The sequence below is a fragment of the Apteryx rowi genome, unplaced genomic scaffold, assembly GCF_003343035.1.
Source record: "Apteryx rowi isolate R43461 unplaced genomic scaffold, aptRow1 scaffold_626, whole genome shotgun sequence".
NCBI lineage: Eukaryota > Metazoa > Chordata > Aves > Apterygiformes > Apterygidae > Apteryx > Apteryx rowi.
Genome location: NW_020450901.1, coordinates 18,088 through 24,206, shown reverse-complemented (window position 1 = coordinate 24,206; position 6,119 = coordinate 18,088).

The window sequence follows — 6,119 nt, the reverse complement described above, 5'->3', positions numbered from 1 at the left end:
CCCGCCTTGCCCACGCGAGGCAGCTCCCCGGTGCCGGAGGAGCGCCCGGAAGCCTCCTGACACCGCCTCGAGCATCTCCTGCCGGGGCGCGCGGCCAGGATGGGCACCGACCCCTCGTGCAGCAAATCGGGGGCTTTTCAGACCTGGCCTGCTCACGCGCCTGCCCTGGCAAATCTATAACACGCGCACCTTTATCACAGCGGCCATGGCAATCGCTCGCGCGGGGCACAGCTGCGGTGCACACGTACCTTGCGAGGGGGGTGCGGGCGTGCACGTTCCCCAGCCCTACGCAGCCCCGAARCCCGGCAGCGCCAAGGATGTCCCTSCACCCTCGCGGGGGTCTTGGCCCTGCGGCGCCGCCATGYGCATGCTGGGGCTGGCACCGCATCACGCCCTGCTCCGGAGCCGTGGCCAGCTCCAGCTCCAGCGCCGCCTGGCTGGCTTTGTGCTCGAGTACGTGGGAAAGCGAAACCTGGGTTCAATTCAGTTTCCATCTTGGCCAAATGTGATGCACAAAGGCAGGTCTGTGCCAGCAGCTGCTGATGCTCTGTCTCCTCCGGAGCCTCCAGCACATGCACAGCCCTGTTTGGAGGCTGGGATTTTCCACAGTATCCCTAGACATAGCGACATGCTGCAGTGTCCTGGTACACTCGCAGCGGTTCCAGTTTATGCTGCAGATACTCAACAGACAACGCATATTGCATGGCCAACCTGGAGCCACGAGGCAGCGTCGCGCGGAAGCACAGCTCCGGGAAAAGCCTTCCCGGGAAACAGGAGCAAAGGGGGCCGCCAATCCCCACACTGGGGCCCTGCCGCTGGGGCGAACGCACGCCAGAGGGATCGCGAGACGCCAGATCCGGAGGGGATGGCAGGGTGGAGGGTTTCTCGTCACCACTGTCCCTCCCCTGCCCCGCTGCAGCCTGTGGTGCCAGGAAAAGGAGTCAGGCAGCAGCACCCGGCACCCTGCGCATCCCACCAGCACTGCTCCCGCTCCAGCCCCCCAGGAGACCTCAGCGGAGCCCAGTGCTGCCGCGCTGCCCTGCGCGGCACAGCAGGGTTTTCACCTGGCTGCTCCGCTGCCTGCTCATGCGCCAGGCTCCCACCTTGCTCCCGCCTGCCCTGCTCCAGAAACGCTCCGGGTGCCCTGCAACCCCCTGGGCCGGTCCAGCCCCGCGGCCGCTCCTGCACCGTGCAGGGAAGGGGGGGCCCGGCCCAGTGCTCCGCTCCCAGCGTCCAAGCAAGCAAGCTGCGGGCAGAGCCAGCTCCGGGATGAGGTACTGCCTCCTCCTGCGCCGCAGCCACGAGTGCTCAGGAGCCCAAGCGGTCGCGGCATCAGGGCACGAGGCTAAATGCCCCCGTGGGGGCCAAGGAGTGCGTGAGGCTCCCCCAGCCCCCCGCGCTCACCCCGGAGCCCTGCCCGGCCCCGGAGGAGCCCCTCCAAAAGCAAAGCCTCCTGGAAGGAAAGTTTATTTATCTGTTTAATTAAGATGTGTTCACCAGGCGCACAGACCCCGTTCCATCTGTCTCACTTACAGCCGCGTCCCAGTAAAATTAAACCTAATAAATATCAGACGAAGGAAAGCAAAGGGCACATGTAAGATATATGATCAAAGGCAGAAGTTGCACAGGGCTGCAGTTCTAAGCACATCTTTCTCTCTGCCCTTCGGGGATGGGTTGGCGATGCGCTCCCATGCACAGGATGGGGCTGGCTTTCCTTCAAATCAGCACTATTTTCATTTTTTATTTATTTTAAATGAACCCTTGAGGGCTCCTTGGTTTTGTTTTCTGGAAGAGGGAGAACAACGCGACGCCGGGACGGCAACGGCCTCGGCTGCCGGCGCGGAGCCCAGCGAAGCACTGGAGCGAGGTGGCAGAAGCTGCGTCCGGAGAGCGGGACTGGAGAACCCTGCCCAAACGGCGGTGAGGAGGTAACACGCTGGCTGGGATGGGCACCGCTCCAGAGAGCCGCTGAGCCGGAGAGCCGCGGCCGGAGCCGGCCAGGCCACCGTGCGGGTCCGCAGCGAGGAGCAGGCAGCTCCGGGCACTTGCCGGGGATGGCTGGCAGCACCCGCTGCCCACGTCCAGTCCTCCCCGCCGCCCACTCCGGCATGCCCCACAGCCACGGCATTCATTAATTAAAAGCTCATTAGTAGTTAGTCATAGACATTAAGTGATTAAATGAAGGCTCCTGCCGGGTGCGAGCTGCTAGGAAGCAGGGGCCGGGCTGCAGCTGGCTGCCGGGGGCAAGGGGAAGGTCTCCGGTTTCTCCGCGCTGGAGCCCGCTGTTCCATGGGGCTCAGCAGCCGCCTGCTCCCAGCCGGACGCGTCCCGGTGCAGGACACCCGGCTCGGCATGGGACACCAGCACCGCGCAGGGGGACAGAGCGCCCGGGACCGACCGACAATGCAAACCCAAGCACTGTCTCCCGCTCCAGCATCCCCGTCCTGCTCCGCCCCTCCGGTCCCAGCTCCGCTCCGAGCCCTCCCAGCCTGCTCTGGAGCAACAGCCACGTCTGCCCGCCGCGTGCTGCCCCTAGTGCCAGCACGCTCACGATTTCTTTGAAATAGTTCCATTTATAGATTTTTTGATCTATCGCTCCACCTCTAGAGGACGGACGCGTGGTTAGAGCTAACCGCGGACGGATCGGAAACCCGGATGGCGACTACGGACTGGCACTGGCAGGGCCTGGCCCCAGGCGGGCGCGGGGGATGTCCGCGTGCACGTCCCAGCCCGGGGGATCGGGGCGACGCCGGCCTCGAGGCCCCCGAGCGATTAGAGGCTCCGTGGGTCAAGCCGATGCTCCCCGCAGCCGGGGCTGGCGCTTGGCTGCAGCGGGGCGAAGGGGGAGCAGCTTCGCGAGCCGGGGGGCTGAGGGCCGGCCGGCAGAGCCGAAGCTCTCCTCGCCCCTCTGCGTTTTGCAGAATTGTGCAGGAACCTGCTGGGCCTGCCTGGGCGATGGGAACGGGAGCTCGTTCCCGGCACTGGGACCCGGGAACACGGCCGATGTGGGACTGGGCCCCCGCACCGGCGCCGAGCCCTGACGCCCCGCGGTCCGGAGAGCCTCCGCTGGAAAACAAGCCGGGGGACCAGGCTAGCAGCTGCCCAAAGGGCCATCCCGCTCCTCACCGCGATTTCCTTAGCTGGGGCTAGCGCGAAGCCTGCGGGAAAAACTCGCTCCGCTCTCGCCCCCGAGCACCCCAAACCGTCTTGGAGCTGCACCGCAAGGGGGAAGAGCAGACTGGGGAGGAGGCGTTCGCTCCAGCAGATCGATGGAGAGGAGGAATACCTGGCGGCGCAGAGGGAGGGAACGCGAGCGGTGGAAGCGCCGCGCTGGCGGCCCCTCCGTGGGATCCCGCGCTCCCGGCGCGCCGGGACACCTGCGCCGGCCTCCTCTGCCTCCAGTTAAACTTTCTTCCCATCCTTCCCCCGCTCCTTCCTCCTCCTCCGATGCCTGTGGCTCTCAGGGGGCTGACGAAGCCCCAGCCCTCTCCAAACTCCACAAACGTACCAGAGACTTTACTGAAAATCCCCACTTGGGGCCGTTCCCAGAGCGCTCGCTGTGCCGACCCAGATACCTGCCGCTGCTCAGCCTGCGCCGCCCTCCGCTCGTGTCACCGTGCCGCGGCGAGGTCGCAGTCCGCGTGGCGGGGCGGCGATGTCACCAGCGCTGGCGTGCGACCTCACCGGGCAGGGAGGGGACCGCCGTCCGCTGCAAATATCTGGGACAGCAGCTGTGGCAGCAGGCAAGGGAGCAGGAATGCAGAGAAAGCAGATGAAAGTTTAATGGGAACCAGGGAGAAATATCATCTCGTCTCAACTTTAGTTGCATGTTGCGAAGAGGAGGCGGGAGGGGGAGAAGGGGCTGGAGCTGCTCCTCCATCCAGCGGAGCTGGGGGGCAGCCGCGCCGGGAACGCACCTTCGCCTATCCTCTGCTCCAGCCCGGAGAAAAGGCCACCAAAACCTTGGGGTTTTCCCCTAAACAGAGCCCTGGTTGCCTGCAAGGCACGAAGGCACCGGCTCCGTCTCCAGATGCGCTCGGCATGGACATGGGTTGGGGCTTGCCATCCTGGGGGCCTTTGCATGGACATGGGATGGGGCCTGCCGTCCCGGGGGGCTTTGCCCAGGCTCGGCACAGGCACGGGACACGCCGCTGCTCGCGGATGCAGGCTCACGCTGCCAACCAGGCAGGGCCTGTGTGGGCCCGCCACCGCCCCGGAGAGCACCTGGCTTTCCTCCTTCCACCGCCGCAGCCCTTCCTAAAGCCCTTTCGTTTGACAAAATATTTACATGAAATGGCAATTAGGCTCCCTAGATGTAATGAGAATTAACGCGCAGGCAGCAGAACCGTGACCGAGCAGATGCTGCGAGCACCTCGAGCTCCCCGGGCCAGGGAGGCAGCGCCGGCAGGTGACACCAGGCGGATCTGGGAACTGCTCTTTGCGCGACACAGGGACTCGTGCCAGGGCTAAAACCCCCGGGGTTTTCCTTTCTGGCATTTCAGACCCAGACCCACCGCTTCCTTCTGCATCCCCCCAAATCGGACCCGCTCTCCCGCGGGAAGCCGGGAGAATGCACGCCTCCGCCGGGGAGCAGCGCTGTGCGCCGGGGCTGCACGCTGCAGCACGGGGCTCCGGCGGCAGCTGCAGGGCTCGGTGCATGGTGCAGGAAGGGACGGGGGCAGCGCGGGGCCTCGGCGCGTCCCCAGGCCAGAGCGGGGCCGTGCACGCGCCAGCCAGGCGCTGCTGGGCACGGGGCCGGCCACAGGAGCAGCACGCGGGTGCTGGGCGCTGCGTGGGAACGCGAGGCGGGAGGTGCTCGGGATCAGGCACTCGCTCCTCATTACAAGGCTTTCTAAATGCACAGGCAGGATATTAGCGTTTAAACAGTCTCCAGGACTCCAGGGCAAACTTTAAAAATCATAATATTTATAGAACCCTCCTTCCACTCGCCCCGCACGCTCTTTATTTCTCCTGCAATTACTGCTAATTTGAAGACATTATGCTTTGGCATCTCAGCCACCGCCGGGTGACTGCCACTGCAGCGCTCCCGCCGGGGACCCCGGCCCCCCTCGCAGGGCACCCAAACCCTCTGCTTCCTGCCGCACTTGCGCCGGCGCCGCCGAGAGATGATCCCTCCTGGGAGGGATGGGGCGCACGAGGCGCTCGGAGCCCGCAGGCAGCGTGCCCTCTCCCCGGAGCGCCCGGACAGATGCCCTGGAGCAGCCGGGATGAGCCCCTGGAGGCCTCGCAGCAGCCGCAAGCCGGGTGACCAGGATGCCGGGAACAGAGCGAGTGACTCCGAGAGCTGGTGTCAGTGTTGGCCACGCGCAGGCGTCGCAAGACCGAGGACCATCCCTCGTCCCCTCCACACCCCCGCTGCACGGGAAACCTGGGAAGAAGCCGATGCAAAACACCTCTCCGAGTCCCTCCAAACCCACCAGCGGCCTCCCAGACCCAGGGCAGGTCCCCAGCATGCCACCCCTCCCCAAGACGAGGCAAAGCCCGGCCGCTGCTCGCCTCGGCCCCTTGCATCCCTGCGCACCGGGTTTGCACTTGCCCCCGCGAGCCGTGCTGCGCCCGGGCCGTGCCAAAACCCGCGCGCCTCCAAACCGGGAGGCCCCTCTGCAAACTTTCAGCCGGGCTTGCTTGGGCTCCACAGGGAATGCGGATCCCCGGGAAGGATGGCAGGGCTGGGAATTTCCATGTCAGCTCCTTCTCCCGCGGACGCCCCCATTTCCATCACGCTTGGGGATTAAACCCCGCTCTGCTCCGCTCCCAGCAGAAGCCTCCCGGAGCGGGCGGCACGGCGCCCATCTCCTCCTCCTCCTCCTCCTCCTCCTCCAGCGCCCGACCCAACGCCTGCTTGCTGCTGGCGGCAGCAAGATCCCTGCGGGAGCAGGGAGCGGATCCCTGGCAGCAGCAGGGCCAGAGTGGCAGCAGCCCGAACGCCCAGCCCCTGGTGCAGAGAGAGGGCACGGGCCGCCATCGGCRCTGGTACCTACCCAAAAGTACATCATCATGTCGCCGGCGGGGTGCCGGGGGCTCCTGGGGACTGGCGAGAGGACCGACGGGCCGAGCGGCGGTGGCGCTCCCCGTGCCGCTGCGGTGCTCCGGGCACT